We start from the raw sequence: 18781 nt of genomic DNA, 5'->3' as shown, positions 1-18781 counted from the left end.
CAGTATAGTAGAGTAGAGAACAGTACAGTAGAGTAGAGAACAGTATAGTAGAGTAGAGAACAGTACAGTAGAGTAGAGAACAGTATAGTACAGTAGAGAACAGTATAGTATAGTAGAGAACAGTATAGTAGAGTAGAGAACAGTATAGTAGAGTAGAGAACAGTACAGTAGAGTAGAGAACAGTACAGTAGAGTATAGAACAGTATAGTGGAGTAGAGAACAGTATAGTACATTAGAGAACAGTATAGTAGAGTATAGAACAGTATAGTAGAGTAGAGAACAGTATAGTAGAGTAGATAACAGCATAACACAGTAGAGAACAGTATAGTACAGTAGAGAACAGTATAGTAGAGTACAGAACAGTACAGTAGAGTTGAGAACAGTATAGTAGAGTAGAGAACAGTAGAATAGAGAACAGTATACTAGAGTAGAGAACAGTACAGTATGGTAGAGAACAGTATAGTAGAGTAGAGAACAGTATAGTAGAGTAGAGAACAGTACAGTAGAGTAGAGAACAGTATAGTATAGTAGAGAACAGTACAGTAGAGTAGAGAACAGTATAGTATAGTATAGAACAGTATAGTATAGTAGAGAACAGTATAGTAGAGTAGAGAACAGTATAGTAGAGTAGAGAACAGTACAGTAGAGTAGAGAACAGTAGAGTAGAGAACAGTATAGTGGAGTAGAGAACAGTATAGTACAGTAGAGAACAGTATAGTAGAGTATAGAACAGTATAGTACAGTAGAGAACAGTATAGTAGAGTAGAGAACAGCATAACACAGTAGAGAACAGTATAGTACAGTAGAGAACAGTATAGTAGAGTACAGAACAGTACAGCAGAGTAGAGAACAGTATAGTAGAGTAGAGAACAGTAGAATAGAGAACAGTATAGTAGAGTAGAGAACAGTACAGTAGAGAACAGTAGAGTAGAGTAGAGAACAGTATAGTAGAGTAGAGAACAGTACAGTAGAGTAGAGAACAGTACAGTATAGTAGAGAACAGTATAGTACAGTAGAGAACAGTATAGTATAGTAGAGAACAGTACAGTAAAGAACAGTATAGTAGAGTAGAGAACAGTATAGTACAGTAGAGAACAGTATAGTATAGTATAGAACAGTATAGTAGAGTAGAGAACAGTACAGTAGAGTAGAGAACAGTACAGTAAAGAACAGTATAGTAGAGTAGAGAACAGTATAGTACAGTAGAGAACAGTATAGTATAGTATAGAAACAGTATAGTATAGTAGAGAACAGTATAGTAGAGTAGAGAACAGTATAGTAGAGTAGATAACAGTACAGTAGATTAGAGAACAGTACAGTACAGTAGAGAACAGTATAGTAGAGTAGAGAACAGTACAGTATAGTAGATAACAGTATAGTACAGTAGAGCACAGTATAGTATAGTAGAGAAGAGTATAGTAGAGTAGAGAACAGTATAGTAGAGTAGAGAACAGTACAGTAGAGTAGAGAACAGTACAGTAGAGTAGAGAACAGTATAGTATAGTAGAGAACAGTACAGTAGAGTAGAGAACAGTATAGTATAGAACAGTATAGTATAGTAGAGAACAGTATAGTAGAGTAGAGAACAGTATAGTAGAGTAGAGAACAGTACAGTAGAGTAGAGAACAGTAGAGTAGAGAACAGTATAGTGGAGTAGAGAACAGTATAGTACAGTAGAGAACAGTATAGTAGAGTATAGAACAGTATAGTACAGTAGAGAACAGTATAGTAGAGTAGAGAACAGCATAACACAGTAGAGAACAGTATAGTACAGTAGAGAACAGTATAGTAGAGTACAGAACAGTACAGCAGAGTAGAGAACAGTATAGTAGAGTAGAGAACAGTAGAATAGAGAACAGTATAGTAGAGTAGAGAACAGTACAGTAGAGAACAGTAGAGTAGAGTAGAGAACAGTATAGTAGAGTAGAGAACAGTACAGTAGAGTAGAGAACAGTACAGTATAGTAGAGAACAGTATAGTACAGTAGAGAACAGTATAGTATAGTAGAGAACAGTACAGTAAAGAACAGTATAGTAGAGTAGAGAACAGTATAGTACAGTAGAGAACAGTATAGTATAGTATAGAACAGTATAGTAGAGTAGAGAACAGTACAGTAGAGTAGAGAACAGTACAGTAAAGAACAGTATAGTAGAGTAGAGAACAGTATAGTACAGTAGAGAACAGTATAGTATAGTATAGAACAGTATAGTATAGTAGAGAACAGTATAGTAGAGTAGAGAACAGTATAGTAGAGTAGATAACAGTACAGTAGATTAGAGAACAGTACAGTACAGTAGAGAACAGTATAGTAGAGTAGAGAACAGTACAGTATAGTAGATAACAGTATAGTACAGTAGAGCACAGTATAGTATAGTAGAGAAGAGTATAGTAGAGTAGAGAACAGTATAGTAGAGTAGAGAACAGTACAGTAGAGTAGAGAACAGTACAGTACAGTAGAGAACAGTATAGTAGAGTAGAGAACAGTACAGTATAGTAGAGAACAGTATAGTACAGTAGAGAACATTATAGTACAGTAGAGAACAGTACAGTAGAGTAGAGAACAGTACAGTACAGTAAAGAACAGTATAGTAGAGTAGGGAAACAGTATAGTACAGTAGAGAACAGTATAGTATAGTATAGAACAGTATAGTATGGTAGAGAACAGTATAGTAGAGTAGAGAACAGTATAGTAGAGTAGAGAACAGTACAGTAGAGTAGAGAACAGTATAGTATAGTAGAGAACAGTACAGTAGAGTAGAGAACAGTATAGTATAGTATAGAACAGTATAGTATAGTAGAGAACAGTGTAGTAGAGTAGAGAACAGTATAGTAGAGTAGAGAACAGTACAGTAGAGTAGAGAACAGTACAGTAGAGTAGAGAACAGTATAGTGGAGTAGAGAACAGTATAGTACAGTAGAGAACAGTATAGTATAGTATAGAACAGTATAGTAGAGAAACAGTATAGTAGAGTAGATAACAGCATAACACAGTAGAGAACAGTATAGTACAGTAGAGAACAGTATAGTAGAGTACAGAACAGTACAGTAGAGTAGAGAACAGTATAGTAGAGTAGAGAACAGTAGAATAGAGAACAGTATACTAGAGTAGAGAACAGTACAGTATGGTAGAGAAGAGTATAGTAGAGTAGAGAACTGTATAGTAGAGTAGAGAACAGTACAGTAGAGTAGAGAACAGTATAGTATAGTAGAGAACAGTACGGTAGAGTAGAGAACAGTATAGTATAGTATAGAACAATATAGTATAGTAGAGAACAGTACAGTAGAGTAGAGAACAGTACAGTAGAGTAGAGAACAGTACAGTAGAGTAGAGAACAGTATAGTGGAGTAGAGAACAGTATAGTACAGTAGAGCACAGTATAGTAGAGTAGAGAACAGTATAGTACAGTAGAGAACAGTATAGTAGAGTAGAGAACAGTAGAGTAGAGTAGAGAACAGTACAGTATAGTAGAGAACAGTATAGTATAGTAGAGAACAGTACAGTAGAGTAGAGAACAGTATAGTATAGTATAGAAACAGTATAGTATAGTAGAGAACAGTATAGTAGAGTAGAGAAACAGTATAGTAGAGTAGAGAACAGTACAGTAGAGTAGAGAACAGTACAGTAGAGTATAGAACAGTATAGTGGAGTAGAGAACAGTATAGTACAGTAGAGAAACAGTATAGTAGAGTATAGAACAGTATAGTAGAGTAGAGAACAGTATAGTAGAGTAGATAACAGCATAACACAGTAGAGAACAGTATAGTACAGTAGAGAACAGTATAGTAGAGTACAGAACAGTACAGTAGAGTAGAGAACAGTATAGTAGAGTAGAGAACAGTAGAATAGAGAACAGTATACTAGAGTAGAGAACAGTACAGTATGGTAGAGAACAGTATAGTAGAGTAGAGAACAGTATAGTAGAGTAGAGAAACAGTACAGTAGAGTAGAGAACAGTATAGTATAGTAGAGAACAGTACAGTAGAGTAGAGAACAGTATAGTATAGTATAGAACAGTATAGTATAGTAGAGAACAGTGTAGTAGAGTAGAGAACAGTATAGTAGAGTAGAGAACAGTACAGTAGAGTAGAGAACAGTACAGTAGAGTAGAGAACAGTATAGTGGAGTAGAGAACAGTATAGTACAGTAGAGAAACAGTATAGTATAGTATAGAACAGTATAGTAGAGAACAGTATAGTAGAGTAGATAACAGCATAACACAGTAGAGAACAGTATAGTACAGTAGAGAACAGTATAGTAGAGTACAGAACAGTACAGTAGAGTAGAGAACAGTATAGTAGAGTAGAGAACAGTAGAATAGAGAACAGTATACTAGAGTAGAGAACAGTACAGTATGGTAGAGAAGAGTATAGTAGAGTAGAGAACTGTATAGTAGAGTAGAGAACAGTACAGTAGAGTAGAGAACAGTATAGTATAGTAGAGAACAGTACGGTAGAGTAGAGAACAGTATAGTATAGTATAGAACAATATAGTATAGTAGAGAACAGTACAGTAGAGTAGAGAAACAGTACAGTAGAGTAGAGAACAGTACAGTAGAGTAGAGAACAGTATAGTGGAGTAGAGAACAGTATAGTACAGTAGAGACACAGTATAGTAGAGTAGAGAACAGTATAGTACAGTAGAGAACAGTATAGTAGAGTAGAGAACAGTAGAGTAGAGTAGAGAACAGTACAGTATAGTAGAGAACAGTATAGTATAGTAGAGAACAGTACAGTAGAGTAGAGAACAGTATAGTATAGTATAGAACAGTATAGTATAGTAGAGAACAGTATAGTAGAGTAGAGAACAGTATAGTAGAGTAGAGAACAGTACAGTAGAGTAGAGAACAGTACAGTAGAGTATAGAACAGTATAGTGGAGTAGAGAACAGTATAGTACAGTAGAGAACAGTATAGTAGAGTATAGAACAGTATAGTAGAGTAGAGAACAGTATAGTAGAGTAGATAACAGCATAACACAGTAGAGAACAGTATAGTACAGTAGAGAACAGTATAGTAGAGTACAGAACAGTACAGTAGAGTAGAGAACAGTATAGTAGAGTAGAGAACAGTAGAATAGAGAACAGTATACTAGAGTAGAGAACAGTACAGTATGGTAGAGAACAGTATAGTAGAGTAGAGAACAGTATAGTAGAGTAGAGAACAGTACAGTAGAGTAGAGAACAGTATAGTATAGTAGAGAACAGTACAGTAGAGTAGAGAACAGTATAGTATAGTATAGAACAGTATAGTATAGTAGAGAACAGTATAGTAGAGTAGAGAACAGTATAGTAGAGTAGAGAACAGTACAGTCGAGTAGAGAACAGTACAGTAGAGTAGAGAACAGTATAGTGGAGTAGAGAACAGTATAGTACAGTAGAGAACAGTATAGTAGAGTATAGAACAGTATAGTACAGTAGAGAACAGTATAGTAGAGTAGAGAACAGCATAACACAGTAGAGAACAGTATAGTACAGTAGAGAACAGTATAGTAGAGTACAGAACAACAGTACAGTAGAGTAGAGAACAGTATAGTAGAGTAGAGAACAGTAGAATAGAGAACAGTATAGTAGAGTAGAGAACAGTACAGTAGAGAACAGTAGAGTAGAGTAGAGAACAGTATAGTAGAGTAGAGAACAGTACAGTAGAGTAGAGAACAGTACAGTATAGTAGAGAAACAGTATAGTACAGTAGAGAACAGTATAGTAGAGTAGAGAACAGTACAGTAAAGAACAGTATAGTAGAGTAGAGAACAGTATAGTACAGTAGAGAACAGTATAGTATAGTATTGAACAGTATAGTAGAATAGAGAACAGTACAGTAGAGTAGAGAACAGTACAGTAAAGAACAGTATAGTAGAGTAGAGAACAGTATAGTACAGTAGAGAACAGTATAGTATAGTATAGAACAGTATAGTATAGTAGAGAACAGTATAGTAGAGTAGAGAACAGTATAGTAGAGTAGATAACAGTACAGTAGAGTAGAGAACAGTACAGTACAGTAGAGAACAGTATAGTAGAGTAGAGAACAGTACAGTATAGTAGATAACAGTATAGTACAGTAGAGCACAGTATAGTATAGTAGAGAAGAGTATAGTAGAGTAGAGAACAGTATAGTAGAGTAGAGAACAGTACAGTAGAGTAGAGAACAGTACAGTACAGTAGAGAACAGTATAGTAGAGTAGAGAACAGTACAGTATAGTAGAGAACAGTATAGTACAGTAGAGAACATTATAGTACAGTAGAGAACAGTACAGTAGAGTAGAGAACAGTACAGTACAGTAAAGAACAGTATAGTAGAGTAGGGAACAGTATAGTACAGTAGAGAACAGTATAGTATAGTATAGAACAGTATAGTATGGTAGAGAACAGTATAGTAGAGTAGAGAACAGTATAGTAGAGTAGAGAACAGTGTAGTAGAGTAGGGAACAGTACAGTAGAGTAGAGAACAGTATAGTATAGTAGAGAACAGTACAGTAGAGTAGAGAACAGTATAATATAGTATAGAACAGTATAGTATAGTAGAGAACAGTGTAGTAGATAAGAGAACAGTATAGTAGAGTAGAGAACAGTACAGTAGAGTAGAGAACAGTACAGTAGAGTAGAGAACAGTATAGTGGAGTAGAGAACAGTATAGTACAGTAGAGAACAGTATAGTATAGTATAGAACAGTATAGTAGAGTAGAGAACAGTATAGTACAGTAGATAACAGCATAACACAGTAGAGAGCAGTATAGTACAGTAGAGAACAGTATAGTAGAGTACAGAACAGTACAGTAGAGTAGAGAACAGTATAGTAGAGTAGAGAACAGTAGAATAGAGAACAGTATACTAGAATAGAGAACAGTATACTAGAGTAGAGAACATTACAGTATGGTAGAGAACAGTATAGTAGAGTAGAGAACTGTATAGTAGAGTAGAGAACAGTACAGTAGAGTAGAGAACATTATAGTATAGTAGAGAACAGTACGGTAGAGTAGAGAACAGTATAGTATAGTATAGAACAGTATAGTATAGTAGAGAACAGTATAGTAGAGTAGAGAACAGTACAGTAGAGTAGAGAACAGTACAGTAGAGTAGAGAACAGTATAGTGGAGTAGAGAACAGTATAGTACAGTAGAGAACAGTATAGTAGAGTAGAGAACAGTATAGTACAGTAGAGAACAGTATAGTAGAGTAGAGAACAGCATAACACAGTAGAGAACAGTATAGTACAGTAGAGAACAGTATAGTAGAGTACAGAACAGTACAGTAGAGTAGAGAACAGTATAGTAGAGTAGAGAACAGTATAATAGAGAACAGTATAGTAGAGTAGAGAACAGTACAGTAGAGAACAGTAGAGTAGAGAACAGTATAGTAGAGTAGAGAACAGTAGAATAGAGAACAGTATAGTAGAGTAGAGAACAGTACAGTAGAGAACAGTAGAGTAGAGAACAGTATAGTAGAGTAGAGAACAGTACAGTAGAGTAGAGAACAGTACAGTAGAGTAGAGAACAGTATAGTAGAGTAGAGAACAGTACAGTAGAGTAGAGAACAGTACAGTAGAGTAGAGAACAGTATAGTAGAGTAGAGAACAGTATAGTATAGTAGAGAACAGTACAGTAGAGTAGATAACAGTATAGTAGAGAACAGTACAGTATAGTAGAGAACAGTATAGTAGAGTACAGAACAGTACAGTAGAGTAGAGAACAGTATAGTAGAGTACAGAACAGTATAGGAGAGAATAGTAGAGTAGAGAACAGTACAGTAGAGTAGAGAACAGTACAGTAGAGTAGAGAACAGTATAGTAGAGTAGAGAACAGTATAGTATAGTAGAGAACAGTACAGTAGAGTAGATAACAGTATAGTAGAGTAGAGAACAGTATAGTAGAGTAGAGAACAGTACAGTATAGTAGAGAACAGTATAGTAGAGTACAGAACAGTATAGGAGAGAACAGTATATTATAGTAGAGAACAGTATAGTAGAGTAGAGTGCACCTATATGGAAAATAATCATGAAAATCAAATAAGAATCTTGTATTGCAGAAGAAAACTATTTGTACATGAATATAATAAGGATATATGTTAGTGATGTATTTGTATATGTGGTAATTTATATGCCTTATATGACATACACAATTGAATACATAATTGTGGTTAATTTCCTACAAAGATATGGTATTTGTATGTATTAGTGATCACCAAGGCAGCAGCTACTCTTCAAATCAAATCAAATCAAATTGTATTTGTCACATACGCCGAATACAACAGGTGTAGACTTTACCGTGAAATGCTTACTGACAAGCCCTTAACCTACAATGCAGGGGGGATTAGTTGTTCAGGACTCTTATGGCTTCGGGTAGAAGCTGTTAAGAAGCCTTTTGGACCTAGACTTGGCGCTCCGGTACCGCTTGCCGTGCGGTAGCAGAGAGAACAGTCTATGACACGAGAGGCTGGAGTCTTTGACAATTTTTAGGGCCTTCCTCTGACACCAACTGGTATAGAGGTCCTGGATGGCAGGAAGCTTTGCCCCAGTGATGTACTGGGCCATATGCACTACCCTCTGTAGTGCTTTGCGGTCAGAAGCAGAGCAGTTGCCATACCAGGCAGTGATGCAACCAGTCAGGATGCTCTCGATGGTGCAGCTGTATAACTTTTTGAAGATCTGAGGACCCATGCCAAATGTTTTCAGTCTCCTGAGGGGGAATAGGCTTTGTCGTGCCCTCTTCACGACTGTCTTGGTGTGTTTGGACCATGATAGTTTGTTGGTGATGTGGACACCAAGGAACCTGAAGCTCTCAACCTGCTCCACTACAGCCCCGTCGATGAGAATAGGGGCGTGCTCGGTCCTTCTTTTCCTGTAGTCCACAATCATTTCCTTTATCTTCATCACGTTGAGGGAGAGGTTGTTATCCTGGCACCACACGGCCAGGTCTTTGACCTCCTCCCTATAGGCTGTCTCATCGTTGTCGGTGATCAGGCCTACCACTGTTGTGTCGTCGGCAAACTTCATGATGGTGTTGGAGTCGTGCCTGGCAATGCAGTCATGGGTGAACAGTGAGGACAGGAGGGGACTAAGCATACACCCATGAGGGGCCCCCGTGTTGAGGATCAGCGTGGCAGATGTGTTGTTACCTACCCCTTACATCCTTTCCAATAGAGATTGCATCATCTGTGGATCTGTTGGGGCGGTATGCAAATTGGAGTGGGTCTAGGGTTTCTGGGATAATGGTGTTCATATGAACCATGACCAGCCTTTCAAAGCACTTCATGGCTACAGAGCGTGAGTGCTACGGGTCGGTAGTCATTTAGGCAGGTTACCTTAGTGTTCTTGGGCACAGGGACTATGGTGGTCTGCTTGAAACATGTTGGTATTACAGACTCAGTCAGAGATAGGTTGCTAATGTCAGTGAAGACACTTGCCAGTTGGTCAGCGCATGCTCGGAGTATACGTCCTGGTAATCCGTCTGGCCCTGCGGCCTTGTGAATGTTGACCTGTTTAAAGGTCTTACTCACATCGGCTACGGAGAGCGTGATCACACAGTCGTCCGGAAGAGCTGATGCTCTCATGTGTTCTTCAGTGTTGCTTTGCCTGGAAGCGAGCATAGAAGTAATTTAGCTTGTCTGGTAGGCTTGTGTCACTGGAGCAGCTTGCAGCTGTGCTTCCCTTTGTAGTCCATAATAGTTTGCAAGCCCTGCCACATCAGACGAGTGTCGGAGCCGGTGTAGTGCGATTCAATCTTAGTCCGGTATTGACGCTTTGCCTGTTTGATGGTTCGTCGGAGGGCGTAGCGGGATTTCTTATAAGCGTCCGGGTTAGAGTCCCGCTCCTTGAAAGCTGCAGCACTACCCTTTAGCTCAGTGCAGATGTTGCCTGTAATCCATGGCTTCTGGTTGGGGGTATGTACGTACGGTCACTGTGGGGACGACGCCATCGATGCACTTATTGATGAAGCCAGTGACTGATGTGGTGTACTCCTCAATGGCATCGGGAAGAATCCCGGAACATATTCCAGTCTGTGCTAGCAAAACAGTCCTGTAGCTTAGCATCTGCGTCATCTGACCACTTCTTTATTGACCTAGTCACTGATGCTTCCTGCTTTAGTTTTTGCTTGTAAGCAGGAATCAGGAGGATAGAGTTATGATCAGATTTGCAAAATGGTGGGCGAGGGAGAGCTTTGTACGCGTCTCTGTGTGTGGAGTAAAGGTGGTCTAGAGTTTTTTTTTCCCTCTGGTTGCACATTTAACATGCTGATAGAGATTTGGTAAAACAAATTTAAGTTTCCCTGCATTAAAGTCCCCGGCCACTAGGAGTGCCGCCTCTGGATGAGCGTTTTCCTGTTTTGTTTTTTTCAGTTTTTTTTTTTTTCGGGGGAATGGATCAGCTTAATATTGCAGATAGATTGTATCTTCTATCAATGTAATTGTCTGCATCTTCCAATCCCCCATCTTTTATTTTTATTTTTTTTATATATACTCCCCTTTATTACTTTTCAACCCCACCATCCTTTCCCTACTTGGAGTAAATTAGTGAACAACAATGCCCAGGCCTCTACTTCCGGTCTATACTTACTATCTACACCTTATGGACAGAGTTAATTTTACAATAATTCTATTATATATATATATATATTTTTTTTTGCGTTTTCCTGTTTGCTTATGGCCTTATACAGCTTCCTGGGGTCCAGCAACATTAAGACAGTTATAAACAGTTACAAATATTACATTACATTACATTTCATAACACTTTTCAAGTAGTGATGAAGTCAATCTCTCCTCTACTTTGAGCCAGGAGAGATTGACATGCATATTATTCATGTTAGCTCTCTGTGTACATTTAAGGGCCAGCCGTGCTGCCCTGTTCTGAGCCAATTGTAATTTTCCCTCTTTATGGCACCTGACCACATGACTGAACAGTAGTCCAGGTGCGACAAAACTAGGGCCCTGTACGACCTGCCTTGTTGATACTGTTGTTAAGAAGGCAGAGCAGCGCTTTATTATGGACAGACTTCTCCCCATCTTAGCTACTGTTGCGTCAGCATGTTTTGACCATGACAGTTTACAATACAGGGTTACTCCAAGCAGTTTAGTCACCTCCTGAGGTTTAGGGTTTAGTGAATGATTTGTTCCAAATACAATGCTTTTAGTTTTTGAAATATTTAGGACTAACTTATTTCTTGCCAACCATTCTGAAACTGACTGCAGCTCTTTGTTAAGTGTTGCAGTAATTTCACTCGCTGTAATAGCTGACGTGTATAGTGTTGAGTCAGTGGCATGTCATTAGTAAAGATTGAAATAAGTAAGGGCCTAGACAGCTACCCTGGCGAATTCCTAATTCTACCTGGATTATGTTGGAGAGGCTTCCATTACAGAACAGCCTCTCTGTTAGACAGTTAACTCTTTATCCACAATATAGCAGGGAGTGTAAAGCCATAACACATAAATTTTCCAGCAGCAGACTATGATCGATAATGTCAAAAGCTGCACTGAAGTCTAACAAAACAGCTTCCACAATCTTTTCATCATCAAATTCTCTCATCCAATCATCAGTCATTTGTGTAAGTGTCATGCATGTGGAATGTCCTTCCCTATAAGCGTGCTGAATGTCTGTTGTCAATTAGTTTACTGTAAAATAGCATTGAATCTGGTCAAACACCATTTTTTCCAAATGTTTACTAAGGGTTGGTTGGTAACAGGCTGATTGATCGGCTATTTGAGCCATTAAAAGGGGTCTTTACTATTCTTGGGTAGCATAATGACTTTTGCTTCCCTCCAGGCCTGAGGTCACACATTTTCTTGTAGGCTTAGATTGACGATTTGACAAATTGGAGTGGCAATATCGTCCGCTATTATCCTCAGTAATTTTCCCTCCAAGTTGTCAGACCCCGGTGGCTTGTCATTGTTGATAGACAGCAACAAAAATGTCACCTCTTCCACACAAAATGTCAATATTTGTCTTTCATAATTTGGTCAGGTATACTTGGATGTGTAGTGTCACCGTTTGTTTCTGGCATGTCATGCCTAAATTTGCTAATCTTGCCGATTAAAAATCATGAAAGTAGTTGGCAATATCAGTGGGTTTTATGATAAAGGAGCCAAATGATTCTATGAATGATGGAGCTGAGTTTGCCTTTTTGCCCAACATTTCATTTAAGTTGCTCCAAAGCTTTTTACTATCATTCTTTATATCATTTATCTTTGTTTCATAGTATCGTTTTTTCTTCTTTTTATTCAGTTTAGTCCGATGATTTTTTCAATTTTTAGTACGTTTGCCAATCGGTTGTGCAGCCAGACTTATTTGCCATTCCTTTTGCCTCATCCCTCTCAACCATACAATTTTTTAAATTCCTCATCAAACCTCAGGGATTTAACCGTTTTTACAGTCATTTTCTTAATGGGTGCATGCTTATTAGTAACTCGAATAAATGTGTGAAGTGCTGCTTCTGGTTGCTCCTCATTACGCAACACAGACCAGCAAATATTATTGACATCATCAACATAGGAATCACTACAAAACGTATTGTATGACCTCTTATACACTATATTAGGCCCAGCCTTTAGAACTTTGGTTTTCCTAGATACGGCTACTATATTGTGATCACTCCATCTAGTCCTCTGTAGTTCAGCTGGTAGAGCACGGCGCTTGTAACGCCAAGGTAGTGGGTTCGATCCCCGGGACCACCCATACACAAAAAAATGTATGCACGCATGACTGTAAGTCGCTTTGGATAAAAGCGTCTGCTAAATGGCATATTATTATTATGGATTTGGATACAGCTTTTAAAGCAGATTTCTGCAGCATTAGTAAAGATGTGATCAATACATGTTGATAATTTAATTCCTGTGCTGTTTGTAAATACCCTGGTAGGTTGACTGATAACCTGAACCAGGTTGCAGGGCACTGGTTACAGTTTGAAGCTTTTTCTTGACTGGGCAGCTTGATGAGAGCCAGTCATTAGTAAGAGCACGCAGAAAATATACCTCTCTGTTGATATCACATACATTATCAAGCATTTCACACATGTTATCCAGATACTGACTGTTAACACTTGGTGGTCTATAGCAGCTTCCCACAAGAATGGGCTTTTGGTGAGGCAGATGAACCTGTAGCCCTATTACTTCATGTCACACCCTGGCTCGGGGACTCATTATGTTGAGCCAGGGTGTGTTCATTCTATGTTTTCTGTTTCTTCGGTGGGTGTTCTAGGTTGTCGATTTTCTATGTTTGCGGTGTGACTCCCAATCAGAGGCAACGAGTGTCAGCTGTCGGCTGGTTGTATCTGATTGGGAGCCATATTTAATCTGTCGGTTTTTTCCTTTGGTTTTGTGGGTTCTTGTTTCGAGTTAGTTTAGTTTCACCGTGTACTGTCACGTTATCGTCTTTGTTTGTTTTGATCGTGTTTCACTTATTAAAGAATATGTTTGCTTGCAACGCTGCGCCTTGGTCTACTCAATCCTACGACGATTGTGACAGAAGAACCCACCAAAACTGGACCAAGCAGCGTGAAGAGGAGAGAGGAAGGACCTGGGATCAGGGGAGTAGGTGTTTCGGCTGGGCCACGCTAAGTGAAGAGGAGAGAGGCTGGTCTATGAAGCAATGGATCGAGAGTCTGGCGAGAGCTAGGGAGGCCTGGTCCACGGGAGGAGAGAACCCCAGACATTTTTTAGGGGGGCTCACGATGTGGACGACGGGGCAGCAGGAGGCCGCGATGGAGCGGTCCAGCGGGTGTGAAGAGGTGGCCGCCAGGTTAAGGGGGCCACTGGTCACAGAGGAGAGGGAAAGTGTGGAGGCACGGCGAGAGGTACTGGGGTGTGTTACCAGTCCGGTCCGGCCCGTTCCTGATCCCTGCGTAGGGCCAGTGGTGTGTGTCCCCAGTACGGTCTGGCCTGTTCCTGTTCCTCGCATCGAGCCTGTGGTGCGTGTCGTCAGCCCGGCCTGGCCTGTTCCTGCTTCCCGCATCGAGTCTGTGGTGCGCGTCGCCAGCCCGGCCCGGCCTGTTCCTTCTCCCGCACCAAACCTGTGGTGCGCGTCGCCAGCCCGGTCCGGCCTGTTCCTGCTCCCCGCACCAAGTCTGTGGTGCATCTCGTCCAGCCCTGTCCGGCTCGTTCCTGCTCTCCGCACCAAGTCTGTGGTGCACGTCGCCAGCCCGGCCCGGCCTGTTCCTTCTCCCCGCACCAAACCTGTGGTGCGGCGTACGCCAGCCCGGTCCGGCCTGTTCCTGCTCCCCGCACCAAGTCTGTCGTGCGTCTCGTCAGCCCTGTCCGGCTCATTCCTGCTCTCCGCACCAAGACGGTGGTGCGCGTCGCCAGCCCATTCCGGTCCATTCCTGCTCCACGCACTCAAGCCAGGGGTGTGTATCGTCAGCCCGGTCCGGTCCGGTTCCTGTTCCACGCACCAAGCCAGGGGCTAGACAGGACCAGGAGTACTTTGGGGGTTGGAGAGGAAGTGGGGATCAAGCCCGGAGCCGGAGCCGCCGAGGAGGAATGCCCACCCAGCCCTCCCCTGTTTTGCTCGTATTTAGGCGCGGTCGTGTTTCACTTATTAAAGAATATGTTTGCTTGCAACGCTGCGCCTTGGTCTACTCAATCCTACGACGATCGTGACACTTCAACAGTATTTAAACATGAGATCCTCTCTAAGCTTTACAGGAATGTGGTTCTGAATATGGACCGCAACACTAACCCCCTTTGGCATTTCTGTATTTTCTGTAGATGTTATAACTATGTATTGCTACCACTGTATCATGAAAGGTATTGTCTAAGTGAGTTTCATAGGCACATGATTACGGCATACAGCGGCGGTGTGTTCAATAGGGCGATATGGGCGACGCACTGCCAAACGGGAAAAGGAAGGGATTTTTTTTTTATCAATTATATCACGGCAACAGTAGTTATCAGTGTTGTAATCTAGACGTCTGATCTGCCACAGTGCCACTAAATGTCCAATCAGGCTAAAGTCGTGCTTCAAATGCCCCCCTTTTGGGGCGATTTCAGTCAGGTTGAAAATCGCCCAGAAGTCTGTCATAGACTCCCATGTAAAAATCTATTTTTTCAAATATCAGAGCTTTCAATACAATCTCTATGGGTTTCTGAGGGCTTGCACTTACACGCTGTCGTCATACGTTAACATAACCATGAACGTAACTAAGAAAAGAGCGGGTAGCAGCGTCAATCAATTCACTATTACTGTCAAAATGGCTAGGCTTCAGTGCAACTCGATTGTGTCTTTGAAAGAAGTTCCTTTTTGTCGGCGAACAAATGAAGATAAATTGGCAACGAAACAATTAGGACCTCCCAGACCAAATTTAATAATTCAACAGGTTTCTACTAAAGGGGGAAGTCCTACACCCGAGGATTTTCCAAAAATTGGTACGAACGAAAAACCTGGCTAGCAGGCTGCGATGTAGCTAATGCAGTCTTCTGCTACCCCCTGCTTACTCTTTCACCCTGAAGGCGGCACGGCAGACAGCACCGCTTGGACAGCGACTGGTGTGTAACGGACATGCACCATCTTTCAGGAAAGATTAAGAAACATGAGCTGGCAAAGACCCACATGGATAGCTGTTTGAGATTGTCTGCTTTGGGGAGAGTGAACATTCCCACTTAACTGGATGAGGGATACAGGCTAGCTGTCCGCCGCCACAACGATGAGGTTAGTGTTGATAATCACAAGTTTACTGGAGAACTGAAACTGACAAGGCTGACAAGATAGGACCCTTTTGTCCATTGTTATTGGATAGGAACAGAACTTATAACCAGCTCCTGACCTAAATAGATCTTAGCACAACATTTTACTCAACATATCATATTCCATATTCACTATAACAAATATATTTACTACGACATTAGCAAGAACCGCCACATCCTCAGCCGGCTAATCCAGTGTGTGAAGTTTTGCGGAGTGTTTGAGTTAGCTTTGCGAGGCAAAGATGAAACTGAGGGCTCCACCAACCCTGGTAAGCCAACACTTTTGAGATCAGTCAATAAATGCTTCTGGTATTGACTTATATGCTGCCCCTGTCTTCATGTTGTTGCTGGACATATCTTTTTTAAAATGTGTGTAGGTCACCTAAATCATCAGAAAAATTGCCCCCCTGAGAATTTTTTCAGGAGCCGCCACTGACGGCATACAATAGCTGTAGGATCGACAGAGGCATTCAGGGGAGTTACTTACATTGTGATGCAGCATTACGACAACTCAGCGACACAATGGTAGGGATTATCTGAGCTGGGCTTGGGTCATTGATAAGTCATTGTCTAAACGCAGTGTGGACAGAGTCCAGGAGCCAAGATTATTTGGATGGACTCTGTCATTCCTGTAGAGCATATTCTGTTTCCAGAATGTGTCAAAGTTATCTATAAAAGTGATTCCAACAGAGCTACAGTAATATTTTAGCCAGGTGTGTAATGCCATTAGCCTGCTGAATCTTTCACACCCATTGCCCAACGAAGGTACCGGGCCTGAAATAATTGGCCGCTTTTTGGAATCTTTCAGAGCTAGAATTCTTTAAAATCAATTTTCAGCAGTTCCGAGCTAGCCTCCTAATGTCGTTTGATCCCACGTGGACTATGACAGCGTCAGTTCCCGGCAGCTGTCGTAGAATGGTCGGCAGCAGCCTTGTAATGTCCTGTACTCGTGCTCCAGGATTGCACAGGGTTTTTGCCCAGGGAACCGAGATGTTTCTTACCATAGGGCTTCAGATGACGACAGCTGGTGCAATGGCTGAGGAGGTCCGGACGTTCTTTCGCTTTCGAGTGGTTTCGCAAACCCCTCGAGGGCCGAAGGGCTGCAGGGGCCCGATGGGCCCGAGCCAGCTGTAGTATCCATCGTGGGATGATGAATGGGCCGGAGTCTTAGACAGCCACGCGGTCCAATGAGGGAGGAGCTCTGAGATTCTGAACTCGAAGTAGAAGCCACCGGCGAGAGAGACAGAACAAGAGGATGAAAGCGCAGGTACCTCCGGATCCGATCTTGAATCGGAAGCTCCCAGGGAAGAAGACGCCCGAACCTCTGGATCCAGGGTGACTTAGCTTTTTGTAGTCTGTGTCCGGTCCGGGCTTACGTTCGCCAAGGAGGCCACTATTGCCAGAGTTTGCTGTTTTCGACTTCCACCACGATTATGGTGGAGTCTCCATGGCTGGGTGGCAGGATTGAGAACAGGAACATCCACCAAGTCATCCAGAATCATTCTACTAACTCCATTCTCCAGTGAAGGGGGAGACCCCTTCGGGGAGGGATCCCTTCAGAGTACCGGCCAGTCACTTGAGAAATACTGCACCAAACATCTTAGCTAGATATAAAATTGCATGACTAAGACGTCCTCTGCAAAAATGTCCAAATTAATTACAGATTTCTTGATACATTTTAGATTAATTCAGACTATTTTGAGGAAGTGCATGGCAATGTTGTTGCTACTATTGCTCAAGACGGACAAACAACAGTAATATTGCTCATTTTTTCTCGTTTTTCAAGCTCTTTAGGGAGCACAGACGTTCGCTTCACCTAGCCTTGTTCTGCTAGGAGCAAACCGAACCTATGTAGACAGACACTTAGAAAGTTCCATCCCATTCTACCGTCTTTTAAACTGTGTGTTTCGGTAGTGACATCAAAAAGTTGGGACAGCATTTTTCAGAGAAAGATGTTTAAAAAAATAAACAAAACTAATAATTAGATCAGCATCATTCAATGTAATAATAGAACAACTTAAGATGTTCTATTGAAATAATAGTGATTTTCTTTTACATAAAATCATTAATTGCCTTATTTTCGAACATGAAGTTTAGGAGTCAGAATTTGGGACAGTCACCTCTCAGTAGAAATAGGTGTGTAAACAATGCCTTTGTACTATATTAATTTAACAATATGTTTGTTATTGCCTTGAGTTGAATTAGAACATATGATGTAAATAAATGTCCTAAGTTTGGAGACTTAACTGTTTTTTTTAATTTTAATTTTAATTGTATTTATTTTAAAATATTGATTTAATTTTTATTAATTGTATTTTTTTTTATATATATATATATATATATATATATTTTTTTTTTTTTTTGGGTGGGACAGCAATTTACACCACCTCTGTAGGCGGCAGGTAGCTTAGCTGTTAAGAGCGTTGGGCCAGTAACTGCAAGGTTGCTGGTTCAAATCCCAGAGCCTGGACAATAATGTCTACTAAATTGACTCAAATGTAGAATCACCCATATAGAGGATAGGGAGCCAAATGACCTTTCACCCCTGAAGGGATTGTATACATCCCTAATATCATCCAGCTACTGCAATAGTGCAGAAAGAAAGAAAGAACTGTCTGTACTGTGTAGTCAGCACTCAGTAAAAAAAAAGGATTGGAGAGTTTAGAGGAGGCTTATAGGAAGCAGCAGAGATCAATCCATAAAAATGTCAACAGTAGAGAGGAACGTGTATATGTGAGCGCACCAGTAACTCCTGATTGCATGACAATCCGTTCTGTGGAAAAAGATAAATAAATCAAACACAATAGGAGAGCAACAAGATCTCACTCCCATAGTCAATAGGAGAGCAACAAGGTCTCACTCCCATAGTCAATAGGAGAGCAACAAGATCTCACTCCCATAGTCAATAGGAGAGCAACAAGATCTCACTCCCATATTCAATAGGAGAGCAACAAGATCTCACTCCCATAGTCAATAGGAGAGCAACAAGGTCTCACTCCCATATTCAATAGGAGAGCAACAAGATCTCACTCCCATATTCAATGTTTGTCCGGGGGGGGGGGGATAAACAAAAAATGCAAACGGTTAAGTTTAGGCATTCATTCCATCTGGTTAAGGTAA

This window comes from Coregonus clupeaformis, unplaced genomic scaffold, assembly GCF_020615455.1.
Source record: "Coregonus clupeaformis isolate EN_2021a unplaced genomic scaffold, ASM2061545v1 scaf0248, whole genome shotgun sequence".
In the NCBI taxonomy this organism is placed as follows: domain Eukaryota; kingdom Metazoa; phylum Chordata; class Actinopteri; order Salmoniformes; family Salmonidae; genus Coregonus; species Coregonus clupeaformis.
Note: the sequence above shows the minus strand (reverse complement) of the source record.